This window comes from Protopterus annectens, chromosome 5.part0 (assembly GCF_019279795.1).
Source record: "Protopterus annectens isolate FY-2018-M chromosome 5.part0, PAN1.0, whole genome shotgun sequence".
NCBI classification, from domain to species: domain Eukaryota; kingdom Metazoa; phylum Chordata; order Ceratodontiformes; family Protopteridae; genus Protopterus; species Protopterus annectens.
In genome coordinates, this window is record NC_056735.1 from 5,517,610 (window position 1) to 5,532,521 (window position 14,912).

Below are 14,912 nucleotides of genomic sequence, written 5' to 3' on the forward strand. Positions count from 1 at the left end.
TTCAAACGTGTACATCATTCCACCTTGTGTCATATCTTTGCTAAGTATATATCAGTGCTTTCTTTAATATTACTTTTAGTGCAGGCTGTGCTGAAGTATTATGGAGCTCATAAAAATTTTCTAGCTCACAAGTTTTTTTCAGATGTGTTTACATGGCTGAAACATTTGTGTTTTTTTAGTGGTGATGCCTCTTATTGTTTAGATTTTGCTGTTCCTTTTATTACTGTCACTGCATGATTAGTTTGTCATTTGATACAGTCCCCCTGTGGGTTCTGTCCACTTCTGCTGATGTGCTCTTCAGTTGAACTGCATTTCTCCATCTTATCAAATTACACATCCCAGCACAGAGTCCCAAGAAACATGGTAATCACATCTATCTATATCTATGTATTTGTCTATCTGTAAGCACCTGTTTTTTTAAATAATAACCCCATTTCTTTAACAGAGGCAGTCTCAAATAAGAGATTAATGAGCCATCAGAAGCTCTGTACCTAACCAGTCAGCACTGCATATTACTACAGTATGTATTAACTAAAATGATCCTTAACATGAATCTATAGGGTATGCTTAGTTTTAGTTCCTAACGTCTGTAATGATAGTAAATCACCGCAGTTTCCTGTTTAAATATAGCCAACATCTGCAGTTTGTACTGATTTTGTGGACTGTGATGTTAAGTGAAAAGCAGAATTTTACAGCGTATAATTACAACTTTGGAAAGTTGCCAACGAACTGCATCTTAGTCATTGTTCATGATAGCCTTGATATCCTCATCTCCAAGTGTATATTTTGCATTTGTCTCATGCATCCTTGAAATAGTGCAAGCTATTTCTCTCTCTTTTTTTAAACATAATTTCATGCCTACCTAACAATGTCCCCACTACTATACATTTTGAATCTAATTCCTGTGTTCGCACACAAATTTAATATAATAGATAGTCTCCTCTAAGAATCTATCAATAAACTAATAAAATATCTTTTGAGGTTCATAACTCTTGATACCTCTGAATGGCAAACATAGCGAAGAACAAGTATTCATTGTGGGGATGATGCAAGTTTGAAGTATAGTTGTGGGAAGCTATGAAATATGTTGATTGGAGTACTGTTGCTTCATTTTACTTCACAAAATACATGCTGCAGGACGACTTAAGGTCATGTGAGTACAAGGATCTACTTCAGAAGACTGAAAAACCAAAAGACTGAAAATTAAAAATACTGAATGATGGAATTTGCCCCTTCTCCAAGGGGGTACAGTCCCCCACATCAGGGATACAGGGGGACTTGCCCTTTCACATTAAAAATGTGTTCAGTATTTTGAATTTTCAGTCTTTTGGTTTGTCAGTCTTCTGAAGTAGACCCAAGTACAAATAATTATGGAAGGATATTCAGAATCAATTAATGCACTGCATTACATGAAATAATGTGGTGAACTGTGCCAAAGTATTGGGATAATTCAGAGATGTGTAACATGATTCTGTTACTGGAGAAATTTTCTGATACATACAGTAAGCAAATAGCCACAAAAATGACATGTAAATGAGTGTCAAACGCTAATGAGAGCAGGACTTCCAAGATGGCTGCACATTGAGTAACGTTTTAATTTCAGCTCTCCCATTGTGAAAACAGAAACTCAGAAGAGAGAGCCAGTAAACTCATATTTTTGGGTAAATTTCAGTAACCGGCTAATAAGTGGATTGCCTGGATGCCAGCAAAAAGAAATTCAGAAAACCTGAAAGAAAATCAATCACAGAAAGTGAGGAAAAAACGCTGACTGGAAAGAATTCTGCAGCTGTTCAGCAAAAAGCAGTGCAAGTTACAGCTTTGGAGCACGACATGACTTCCAGTAAACTGGAAGAAAAAATAAGTCAAATGTACTCAGAACTGATTAAAATAAATGAAACACTGATGGAGTATATCAACTCAAATAAAAGCCTGGAAAAAATGGAGGAAGATTTAAACAGCTATTTAGATGAGGTGAGAAAACTGCAAAAAAACAGTAGTCAAAATGAAGAAAAGGCTGGCTGAATATGAGACAGCTCAAAAAGAGATGTTTAAAAAAAAATAGAATTAGAGGACAGAGCACATAGGGAAAACCTATGATTTTCTGCAGTATCAAAGAAGCTGGAATGAACAGACTGTATTAATTTTGTGAAAGAGCAAATAAGCAACTGGACTGGTATTCCACAGTAGGTGTTTCTTAATTGAAAGGGCACATCGTGTGTACACTCCAAACCTGTCCATCAGAAAGCAACCTAGACCTTTAATAGTAAAGATGCAATCCTAGCAGCTGAAGGAGTTGATTCTGACAAAACTGTGGCAGAAGGGCAAAAATACTAAAAATGACTACTCACTGTATACTAGGCAGAAGAGGAGTAAATTTATTCCAGTAATCAGAGAATATCGAGAAGCAAGCATGAGCATCAAACTGCTGAACCCAGCTATCTTCAACATATTCTTTCCTGGAGGGACAAAACCATTTTTTTATGCAGAACATGTTAAGGAGGAAATACAGTACTTTGTCCAGCAAAAAGTGAGCTGTGAAGCAGAAGGGGATTCTGCTTCTTGTTCTTCTGGTAACATTTATTTGACATTTGTTAACCAGAATAGTCCAACTGTTAAATAACTCATATTCAGTGGAGGCCCGTGGAGAAAAGCTGTACATTTAAACATTTATGTACATAAGAACAGATTGATTACAATTTTAACAACAAATATGTTTGTTAAGACTTTACATAATACATTGTAGATAGGTTAAAGTTGAGAGCAAAGGTGCACAGTTGCTTAGTATTTTGCATAAACTTCTAAAATATTACTATGTATAGACAGCAGATTACTTGAGAAGAAAATATTTAACATACTTAGCATATTAATCATGAGTATAAGCTTAAAATAGCCCATACAATGTATAGCTCATCAGATGGGGAACTGAAAGCACAACTGCAAGTTGTCAAAACATTTACAGATGATATAAGAATGTCATTTGGTCTTGTTGATGTGCAAAAGCAACATTTAAAGCAGGAAAACTGCAGCACCAAGAAAATATCAGTTTGGGACAAGAATGTGATATAAAAGAACTTGAGCAAGAGGGAGTGTATAAATATTTGGGAATTGATGAAGGATCAACAATAAAACACGAACAAAACTTAGGGTAAATTAACCCTGAAAACAGTGCTGACATCTAGAAACAAAACCCAAGCTATGCTTTGCTTTTCTTGTCCTAACTTACAGTTTTGGAGTGATTGACTGGCCGCAAAATGTGCTGGACAGATTTGATAGGAAAACAAGAAGGATGCTTCATGCTCACCAATGATTTATAAAAATCAGTGCATACCAAGATTATATATTCTCCATTCTGAAGGAGGGATGGGCCTCTTTGAAATTGATTACATGTACAGATCTGCAATTGTGGGACTCCACACATATCTGCTGACATCATAAGACCCAAATGTAGTGAAAGTTATGAAACATGAGGCGAATAAATCTAAGATGACTTCCCTACTTAGGCTAGGAGAAGCATATTGGCATCAAGCAGGAATGGAAATCAAACCAGAAGTAGATAAAAATTAGGCAGCAACTGAATCTGCCAAAAAACAAAAGAAAGAATATGAGGTGAAGGACCATATGAGAAGGCAAGAAATGTGGAAAAGCATACATATAGTTGCAAGTATAGAAAACTTCTGGAAGAACCTCATGTTGATCAGGAACGAACACTGGAATGGCTAAGGAGATGTGAATTTAAACTAAGAGGTGAGAGGTTAATACTAGCAGCCCAAGATAGTGGGCTATGTACACGGTTTACAAAGTCCATTGAACATGTGGGAGAAACAAACTAATGTAGGTTTTATAAAACAGAATAACAGTTGCAGACCTTGTTGCTGGTTGCAACATACTAATGGCAGAAGGACTGTATACTGAAAGGCATAATAATGTGGCAAGACTGTTGCACTGGGGGTTGTGCAAACATTATGGTACTGCAGTGGCTGAAAAACACTGGAAATATAAGCCACAAAGCATCATAGAAAATGTTGAAGTCTACATCACATGGGATCATCAATTGCCAACAGTTTGAAAGTTAGATGCTAGAAAACCAGATATAGTGGTCCAGGAAAAGAAGACAAAAGTAGCATTGATCATTGAAATCGCCACACCCAGTGACTACAGTGTCTTGCATAGAGAGAGAAAGAGAGACACAAAGTCATAAAATATCAGGATTTGCAGGCAGAAACAAGAGCAATGTGTAAGAAAGATACTCAGTTCTAATAGTAGTAGGAACAACAGGTCTTATAAAAAAGAGTTTACAGCCATATTTAGATACGTTACCAATACATGCAACTCTGTATGAATTGCAGGAGTCATTACTGGGCACATTGCAGTTGCTGCGAAGAGCACTACTGGCTGATATCAAAGAATGAAACAATACTTATTTCATGAACTTTAATCATACTTTGACTTAGGAATGGAGTCCATTCCCGTCACAGTATTAGAAACCCAAAAGATTTGGACAAATTAAAAAAAGAGAACTGGAAAAGTCGCATAAAGATTTGTAGGCTTCAAGAATATACAGGGGTTAGTGAAAACTGAAGAGAATGAAGGGGATGGGCAGAGGAAGCAGTGGTAGAGGGGAATTAACCTAGAGTTAAACGTGCAGAGCCAAGACTTCTTTGTGTGCTTTTAATTAGGCTTTAAAAAGTAGCAGGCATGAGGTTAATCTGGTGTTTGGCTGGAGAGAGTTCCATAGTTTAGAAACTGAGTATGAGTATAGAGATTGACCTGGTCTTTTAGAAGGTTTGGAGATTTCTAGTAGGTTTTTGTCTTTGATCTGAGTGGTCTGTGTTTGACTAACTTATATGTGGCAGGCCAGGCAGTGGGTTGGTAAATTAGGTTGTGTATAGCAGTTAGTTGGATATATGTTAGTTGGAGTGTTCAAGCCAGTTTAGTCCCTGTAGTGGTTTACAGTGGTGTGCATGGTATTTGCAGTTTGTGGAGAACTTTGTTATAGCATTGTTCCATTTTTGTCTTGGTGGAGTTTTGCAGATTGGTGAATGTACAAGAACCATAAAATAGGAAGGAGAGAAGGAAAGTTTTTTGCTAGGCTAGTCTTGGTTGATGTGGTAAGGAACTGTCTATTTCTAAAGAGGAGTCCTAGTTTCTTGTGGGTTTTCTTTAAGTTTTATTGGATATGAAGGTTGAAGTTGAGTTTATTATCAATAATTACACCTAGTAATTTTGTTTCTTGTACCCTTTTGATAATAGTGTTGTCAGCTGAGTGGATGTTAAATTGGTCAGAGCTGTGTGTGTTATTTTTGTGGTGAAAGAATATAAGTATGTTTTTTTGGGGGGGGGGATTCGGGAAAAAGTTGGGCATAGTTGAGCCATGATTCAGCAGCAGATAATGACTTTTGAGTATTGTTGAGTAGCTCTGGGAGAGTGCAAGGGTACAGATTAAGTTGGAGTTGTCTGCATACTAAATCAGCATTGCAGGGGAAAATAAGGCATGTAAGTTATTGGTGAATATGTTAAACAATAGTGGGTCCTAAGTTGGAGCCTTGGGGACTCCTGTAGGGTTAAGTAGAAAGGGGAGAGTTGTTTAGACAATTTAATGACTTGGTTCCAGTCTTGTAAATAGCTTTGAAATCACTGTACTGTTGTAGGGGAGAAACCTAGTTTCGACAGGCTATCAAGGAGTAAGGGGTGTTAGACCATGTCAAAGGCTTTAGAGAGGTCTAGTAACACTGATGACACCAGGTATCCTTCATCTCTGGTCCAATTTATGGTGTCTGTAAAGGATAGTAGAGCTGAGGATGTGCTGTGTCCAGTCCTGAAGCAGTGCTAAGTTTGAGTAAACAAGTTGTGCTGTAGTAGGTATTTCATTAACTGTTGGTGAACACACCTTTCCAGAATTTTGGATATAGGAAATAATATTGATACAGGGTGAAAGTTGGATATTTTGGTGGAGTTCCCTCCTTTATATATTGGTGTTATATGCAATACTTTCCATATGGTGGGGACTAGAGATTCAGATCCATTTATAAGGATGCTGATTGGATAAGCGACACTCAGTAGCAAGTTTTAGGTATTGTGGTGGGAGATTATCTGCAGATGTGGAGCAGGGTTTTAATTTTAGCAGTGATTTCTTTATTGTTGAAGTGGATATGGGCTGAAAAGCGAAGGAAGTCTGGTTACCTTTGCAGTGGTTATGTGTGTTGTTGGTGGTGTGGCCTGAGTTAGGTGATGGGGGGATATTGCTATTAGAGTTCGAGACTAAGTGGGGAATCTTGTGTTAGTGTTAATAACCAGTAGGTCAGCTATTGATTGTATGAAGTGTTTGTTAAATTCTTCTGCTGTTAGTGATGGGGGACATTTTGTGAAGGGTAGTGCTATTTGTTTGTACCTGGATTGAGAAGAGTTGATACTGAGTGCCAGAAGTTTTTTTTTGGGTTGCATTTATGTTGTAGCTGAAGGTGCAAGTAGTAGGATTTTTTGCTTTTGTCTAGTAGCTTGGTTTCACTATTGTGAAATGTTTTAAAGAGTAAAGATTTTGTTGAGTTTTATTGAATTTTCATGTGTTACAGGCTAGGTCTTTTGTTTCATCAGGGTAATACAGTCTTTGTTTACCTATGGGGTCGTATTTGTTTTTTGCCCTTTTTGTCTAAACAGGGGCTAGACTATCAAGTATTTTCAGGAAGTTAGTATTGAAATATTGGACAGCATTATTGAGGTGTAGTAGCTTTCAGTTTATTTTATGGAGTAAATCATTTCATGACTAAGCTTAGTTGTGTATTTTTGGAAGGTGGGTAATGGCTCTGATTGCATATTGGGAAGATGGTCACTAAGTGAAACTGAGAGTGTGCCTGAGGGTGGAGAAGTTTGCTGGGTGAGATACCAGAATCCAGTCCAAAGTAGAACTGCAAGTGACGTCTTTATTATATTGTGTTGGACATGTGATTAGTTGTGTAACGCCATACATATTTATAGTGGTGGTGGGAGTCTGTTTGTGATAGAATGACTGTTGATGTTCAAGTCCTCTAGGATGATTGTTTCTTGCTTGATATTTTGTGATGTCCAAGATAGTCTGTCTTCCAGGAGAGGTATGTTTTTTCTGGGTTGGATGTAAACTACAGTGATACAGATTATTTTTGTATTGTTGAGGTTCAGGTAGGTTATTAGGATCTCGGCAATGGAAAAGGTACATATGCTTTTCGAGTAGGGAGTAATGTTGAGTATGGAAGGATATAAAAGGGCTATCCCTCTGCCTTTCTTTTTTGGTCTATCTATTCTATAGGTGGCATAGTTGGGAGGTGTAATTTCTGTATCTTTTATGTTGGAATGTACCCAAGTTTTTATTAGGGCTAGTGTAGATCATAGCGTAAAGTGTGTGCTACATGTTTAAGAAGCATGTGAGGCTGCACATGCATGTATAAAGTCCAGACACCAAAGAGTGAGCATGCATGATCACAGTTGTTTGTATGTAAGTTATTTAAGTTAGTGTCAGTAAGCCTTTATAGTGAAGTGTTTGCATAAAATAAAGCTGCTTAAACAGGACCCATGAAGATGTTTTTTTCATGTCCTAGACACAAAAGCGACATGGTGTCAGAACCGGGATGGAAGAGAGAAGACTATTCGGAGCCATAAGGTGCAAAGAGGACAGTGAAAGTAAAACCAAGAGAAAAGTGCACAAACATAGCCAGAAAGAATAAAAGGTGATGAGAAATAACACAAACTATTTATTCAACACAAAAGACAAAAAAGGGGCATTACAAAGGCACAAACCACAGTATCAGGTAAGCGGAAAGTATGAAAAGTTTGTTAACTAAGAAAATGTTTAAGATAAAAGTATTTGATGAAATTATTAACAGTATAGCAAAATGAGTATGTTTAAAGCAAAACGAGTTGGTTTGAGGCAAAGTTGAGCATGTTTAGAGTAAAAGAAGCACAAGAAAAGTATACTGAGCATGAAAAGGGCTTAAACGAGAAAAATTAATATAATAAGAAAAGAAGAGGGGCGCATTAACCAAAATAAAGCAAGGTGACTGTATGTGTTTTGGCAAAGTGGTGCGTTTGGGCATAGCTACGACCTTGTGTTGTATCGAGGGTATAACTAGAGTTATTCAAAGTATCTCAAAGTGTGTAAAAGTGCTTACAGTGTGTGCTTATTACTGTGCATGTATTTCAAAGAGTTTGTGTGCAAAATGCAGCTATTTCATGTAATACAGTCAACATATAGCCATTTTGAAAAGTTTCTTGTGATGGGTATGTCTATTCTCAAAATGCCGCCATTACAGAGTGCTTCTTATACTGTAGAGAGTTGCCTAGCAAGGTACCACCATTTTGGGGACATTTCAGTGTGCAGTTATTTGCAAAGTGCAATAACTTCAAAAAGTTATTGAGTTTAAGGCAACAGATGTTTGATTTATTTGCATTGTACAGTTACTTGTCATGTATCTTACACCGATGAGGTGTTTTCTTGCAAAAGATGGCATTACAAGAGTATTACAGTGCTCGTGAGTTATTCAGTCACATCATAAAATTCTCAAGGGTTTCTTAAAATGATGGTAAATGACTTTAGCATTTTCACCATTACCACGACATTACAAAAGTACCAAAATGCCTGAGAAGTTTATTTCACAAAGTCCAGTTATGTGAAAGTACTACGAGTTTGCTTATTCACATAATTCCAAAAATCCCAACAAATGTTTAAGTTCAGAGTACAAAGGCATTGGACAATTATTGGTATTAGTTATGGCATATATGCATGTGTGTATGTGTATGCTTGTTTGCAAAACCCTTCACTGATTTGTGTTAATATGACAGATGGATTTTGAAAACCCCTACCACTTGTATTTGATCAGAATATTGCAGAGGACTGGAGAATATTTGAGCAAGAGTATGACATTTTTATACAAGCAGCTTATGCAGCTAGAGATGCACATACAAGGGGATTTATTTTGCTAAACCTAGTACGGTTAGAGGCCATAGAAAGAGAGCGTTCATTAGTTTATGCACCAGCAGTATATGAAGGAGAAGGTGCGGACTGCCATATTGTTGTACAAGCTCAAGGGAAGACTCCGAGTGTTTGGAGTGCAAGTTCAGAGAAATGTGTAACCCCCAGACAAATATTACATTAGAGAGGCATTTGTTTTACAAACAGATCAGAAACCAAGAGAAACATTTGCAGCTTATATAACTGACTTGAGAAACAGAGCTAAAACATGTCGGTTTGGTGATTTAAAAGATGAACTGATAAAGGACAGGCTTGTGTGTGGTATTAACAGTGCTGCTGTGAGAAACATTTTACTTTGTGACAGTGATTTAACATTGAGCAAGGCCATAGAGATTTGTCAAATCCATGAGGTGACAGAGAAACACACAAGTATGCTTGCGGGTGACAAGATCATGGATTCAGTTGGCTCCACAGCACATGTAAATAGTATGCAACACGTGGCAAAGAGCAGGCCTAAGCACATGGCAGCTGCAGGATTTCCAAAGAAGTCACGAGGCTTTCTAGAAAGTTCCAATAAAGGTGCAAGCTCCAGCACCAGCTCAGTGCAGTATAAACAGGAATCAGCAAAACCCAAATCTGGCTTTATTGCTAACTGTCGCAGTTATGGTAGAAATCATGAGTCTACAAGAGAGAAGTGCTTAGCATTTGGTCAGCAATGTCACAAGTGTAAAAAATGGAACCATTTCCAAAGGTTTTGCATATCAAGTAAGTCTCACATAGTTGTAAAGAAAGGTTGCACAAAAAAGTGAGTTTATCAAGTAGAGCTGAAGCAGTCAGCTTTCTATGTAGATAGTGTATCAGTCCTTGTTGAAAGAGTTGATGCAGTGAACTTATTAACACGAAGTGAAGTGTTTTGTACTGTCTGGAATAAGAGAAGGGCCACAGATTTCAAAGTAGACACTGATTCAAAGTGTAATGTTATATCAGCAGACACATTTGCTAGAGTGAGAACTAACGAACAACTCAATGTAACCGGTAGTGCATGACTTGTTGCTTATGGAGGTGAAGAAATTCATACTGAAGGTTCAGTGATACTTTCTTGTTATTTGGCCAAGAACTGTTACAATTTGTTATTCTGCATAGTCCGAAGATCAGTACAATCTTGATTGGGTCTCAAAGATAGTTTAAGAATGAATCTGCTTTCTTTTACTAAAGAAGTTCATCACATAAGTGCATTTCCAAGTTTTAATTTTTCAGAAGCCATTTTCTCAGAGTATGCTGATGTTTTCGATAATAGGTTAGGCAAACTCCCAGTTGTGTATTCCATGAAGTTAGATCCAGAGGTCACTCCATAGTCAGACCAGCAAGAAGAGTTCTGATAGCTATGCAAGATAAAGTTATGGCTCAGTTGGATAAAATTGTGCAGCAAGGTGTGATTTGTCCAGTCACAGAACCAATCGAATGGGTGTTGCCTATGGTAGCCACTCACAAAAAAGGCTCAGACAAAATCAGACTATGCATTGACCCAAGAGATTTGAACAAAACATGAAAAAGGCCATATCATCCAATGGGCACAGTCGAAGAGGTTGCAGCTCTAATACCGAACGCCACTGTATTTTCTTTTTTGGATGCAAAGAGTTTGTTTTGGCAAGTGATGCTGGATCACAAATCCTCATTTCTAACTACTTTTGGTACTCCATTTGGCAGATACAGATTCCTAAGGATGCCATTTGGAACAAATCCTGCAAGTGAAGTTTTTCAGTGTGCAGTGGAACAATTTTTGGGGGTTATCCCTGTGCCATAATAGTAGATGATTCATTGGTTGGAGGCAATGGTGAAAAAGCATGACAGAAACCTCAATAAAGTTCTAGACATAGCACATGAAGTAAACTTGAAGCTCAATCCTCTGAAGTGCAAATTTAGGCTTCCAGAAGTTACATACCTGTGTAATTTGTTTACATGTAGACTTGAGATCAGACCCGACCAAACAAGCAACTATTCTTGAAATGTCAGCACCAGATAGTGTACAAGCATTACAGTATTTTCTGGACATGGTCAACTATTTAGGCAAATTTATACCAGACTTCAGTGAGTTGACAGCAATTTTAAGAGAGTTTACACACAAAAATGTTGCATAGTCATGGTTGGAACAGCACCAGAAGGCATTTAAAGATCTCAAGCAGAACATTGCCACGCCACCTACACTAAGATACTATGATGTGAACAAACCAGTTACTCTTTCCTGAGATGCTTCTAAATTTGGTCTAGGTGCAGTTGTACTTCAAGAGGGCAGACCAGTAGCCTGTGCAGTCTAGAACACTAACCCAGACTGAAATGCAGTATGCTCAAATTGAGAAGGAACTTTTGACAATAGTATTTGCATGTTCCAAGTTTCATGATTATGTTTATGGCTGAGCTATTCAGATTGAAATTGATCATCAACCTCTAATTACTATTCTAAAGAAGCATATTCTTTCTGCTCCAGTGGGATTACAAAGAATGATGCTCAAATTGCAAAAGTACAATTTCAAAATGGTCTACACTTAAGGGAAATTGCTCTATCTGGCTGATACCTTATCCAGATTGCCCAGAATTACAACAGAACAAGTTAACACAGAGACTTTTGACTTTGATGTGATGTTAGTGCATAAGTTTCCACCACTAGACTTGATGAGTTAAGAGATCACACAGAATGATCCAATTTTGCAGAAGCTCAATCACTATATTAATGTTGGATTGCCATCAAAGCAATCTAGTGTATCACCTGAAGTGCAAACATATTTTCCTTACAGAGAGGAATTGCTGATGGAAGATGGCATTATTATCAAAGGTCCTATAATTGTTGTTCCTTCCTTACAACAAGAATATATTCAGAGTTTGCATCGCGGTCACCCAGGGTCCACATCCACTAAGAGAAGAGCAACATAATTAGTATTTTGACCTTCATTACCAAAATACATTGATAGAGGTCTTTCTTCTTGTTCAGTATGCAATAGTACTCAATTGCATTTGCAAAGAGAACTACTTCAGCTAAGTCCAGTTTCTGAATTACCTTGGTCTACTGTAGCAACTATCTTTGAGTGGAACAATCAATACTACTTAGTTCTGGTAGACTCTTATTCAAATTGGTTTGAGATTGATCTACTTCCTAACCTAACCTCAACTGCTGTTATTACTAAGTTGAAACGTCATTTCTCAGTTCATGGTAGTCCACACAAACTTTTTTCTGACAATGATACTCAGTTTACTAGCCAGTTGTTTCACAAATTTGCAAAAGCATGGGACTTTGTACATTTCACTAGTAGTCCTGAATATCCTCAGTCCAATGGTCTAACTGAATGTGCAGTGCAGATTGAAAAGTGATTACTTGAAAGGTCAAAGTGTGACAATATGGATGTAGTTTTCAATTTGCTTTATCTCAGAAACATACCCCATGATGATATTCTTAGCTCACCTGCTCAAAGATTTCTTTACAGGCAAACTAGAACTATGCTACATATTTCTTCAAGTTTGTTGCAGCCTAAATCTAAGAACACTAAAACCATCAAGGCTCAATTATTTAAGAAGCATAATATCCAGAAATCTAGTTACAACAGATCGACCAGATTACTTCATCCATTGAGGGAAGGAGAGATGGTACAAATCCATACAACAAAAGGTGTTAATTTAATAGGACAGATTACAGGCATCTGTGCTGAGATCTTACTTGGCAAATTCCCAGGGTGTGGAGTATTGGAGGAATCGCAGACACCTTCTTCCTGTACCAGAATCATCATCATCATCATTGCAGTCACAACAACATTTCCGTGATGTGGACTGTAAATCAAAGAGTGAGTCAGACAGTGTTTCCAGACCAGAATGAGTTCAAAATTCTGATTCCATTCCAGAAAGTGAATCAAAAATTCCACAGGTCAACTATTTTACAGAAACCATTCCAGTTGCTAAATCTAATACCCAGTTTTATGTCACACTATATGGACAGCTATCTAAGCCTAGTGTGAAATACGCAGCAACGTGGACTTGATTGTACATGCATGTGTATGTAGTATTGTATGATGATTGACTAAGGATTACCTGTGATTTTCGCATGCCAAATAGTCTCATAACAATCGCATGATCTATTTCTCAAAGATGGAGGATGTAGAGCATAGTGTAAAGTGTGTGCTACATCTTTAAGAAGCATGCAAAGCTGTACATGCATATATAAAGTCCAAAGACATGCACTCCCTAGAGCTATTTTGAAGGAGCAGCCAGAGAGTGAGCATGCATGATACAGTTGTTAGTTTGTATATAAGTTATTTAAGTTAGAGTCAGTAAGCTGCTTAAACAGAATCCATGAAGATTCTTTTTTTTGTGTCCTAGACACAAAAGCGACATATAGTGTTCCTGGTTTGTATTGTACTATCCAGGCATGCAGAGTGGCTATCTTGTTGCATATACGTCTTAGGTTTAAAGTAATTAAGTTTAGGTTTTTGCTGTCAATTTTTGTTAGCATTTGCATTTGGCTCTGTGTTTGGGTGTACATCTCCACTTTGTAATAAAATAAACATTAGATATGTGTATAATGAGTCATGATTCTGTACTGAGGGTTGAAGTTAATGGTATAAAATGAGGTTTGAAGGCTATAGTTGTTTCTATTCAGTGCTGGAGATATATGGTAGGGTATAATGAAATAGCTGAGGAGAGATGCTACAATAGTAGTTTTGTTTGTAAGGTAGGTAGGTGATGGAGGTTGCTGGTGTATAACAGTATGTGGCTGTTTTGTCAGAAAGTGTTATAGCAATGCTAAGGATTATTAGCAATGAGGTTACACAGGAAAATGTAGCATGCCGGGTGAAATAAATAACAGTGATATGTGTAGAAATATTTATCGAATGTTATTAGATAATAGGGTCTGAAGTATGCTTACATTTCTGTGGGTTGTGAAATGCTATGAGGTAATGGCTTAAATTAACTAGTGTAGTGTTCAGTTATGTTGTTGGAGATAGGTGTTTAGTCAGTGTTGATTGTGGGTGGAGTGTCTGTGGGTATGAATGTAGAAAAAGCAAGGGTGGATAGGAAATGGGGGTAGGGTAGCAGAGTGAGCCTGAGCATAGTTAGGACAAACAGAGCAGGCCGGACCCGGTCAAGAAGCAGAGTGCCAAAAACAATCAGTTAAGTTACGGAGAAGTTTGTGAAGAAAGAGAAAAAAATAATAAAACTACAGGAAATATTCTGTCAGTAATTACAGGCTAGGGAATGGTGTCTCCTGCCAGAACTGACTACAGGAGATAAGTGATTGTAGAAGTTTGGTTGAGTTAGTAAGTGGTATGCATGGAACAAAATGTAGAAGATGAGGCTAGAAGTTGAAAATGGGAGGAAAGAAGAGAAAGGTCTGAGCTACTTAATTATGGGGGGGGGTAACATTTATAAGGATGCTAAATGTGCTAAGGTTTAGCAGAGAAAACCTGCTACATGGGCAGTGTTACTCAGAAGCCAAATTATTTATAACAGATGGAGAAAGAGAGAGGGGTTACAGCACAAAGTGGTGATGTATGATGAGCCTGCATAATTTCACAGGACAAGATACAATTTAAAAGCTGCAAAGCTCTACATACAGTGAAAATAAAGGATTCTCTGTTTGAGAATGTCAGGGCTCCTGTGACAGAGGTATTTCTGTGTTGCATGTGTGAGTTGTATCCTGCACAACTCAGAGAGGTCTGCATGTTAGAGATGAGGGCACTAATAAGGTGTATACAACCTAAGAAAAGGAGGGGGGAAGGGAGAGGTAACCCAGGAGAAAACTGAAGATATAATATAGTTGCTTTACTGAGCTTGGTAAGGAAATCTAAGCAGAGCAGAGTGTCAGGAGAAGGGTGTGAAGGGAGTTTATGTTATAACATTAAAGGATAGATTAAAGGTAAGTCAGGCAAACAAAATAGGAGGAAGGAATGGAGGGAGAGGTTGTTAGAAGTAACAGTAAGTGGATAATGTG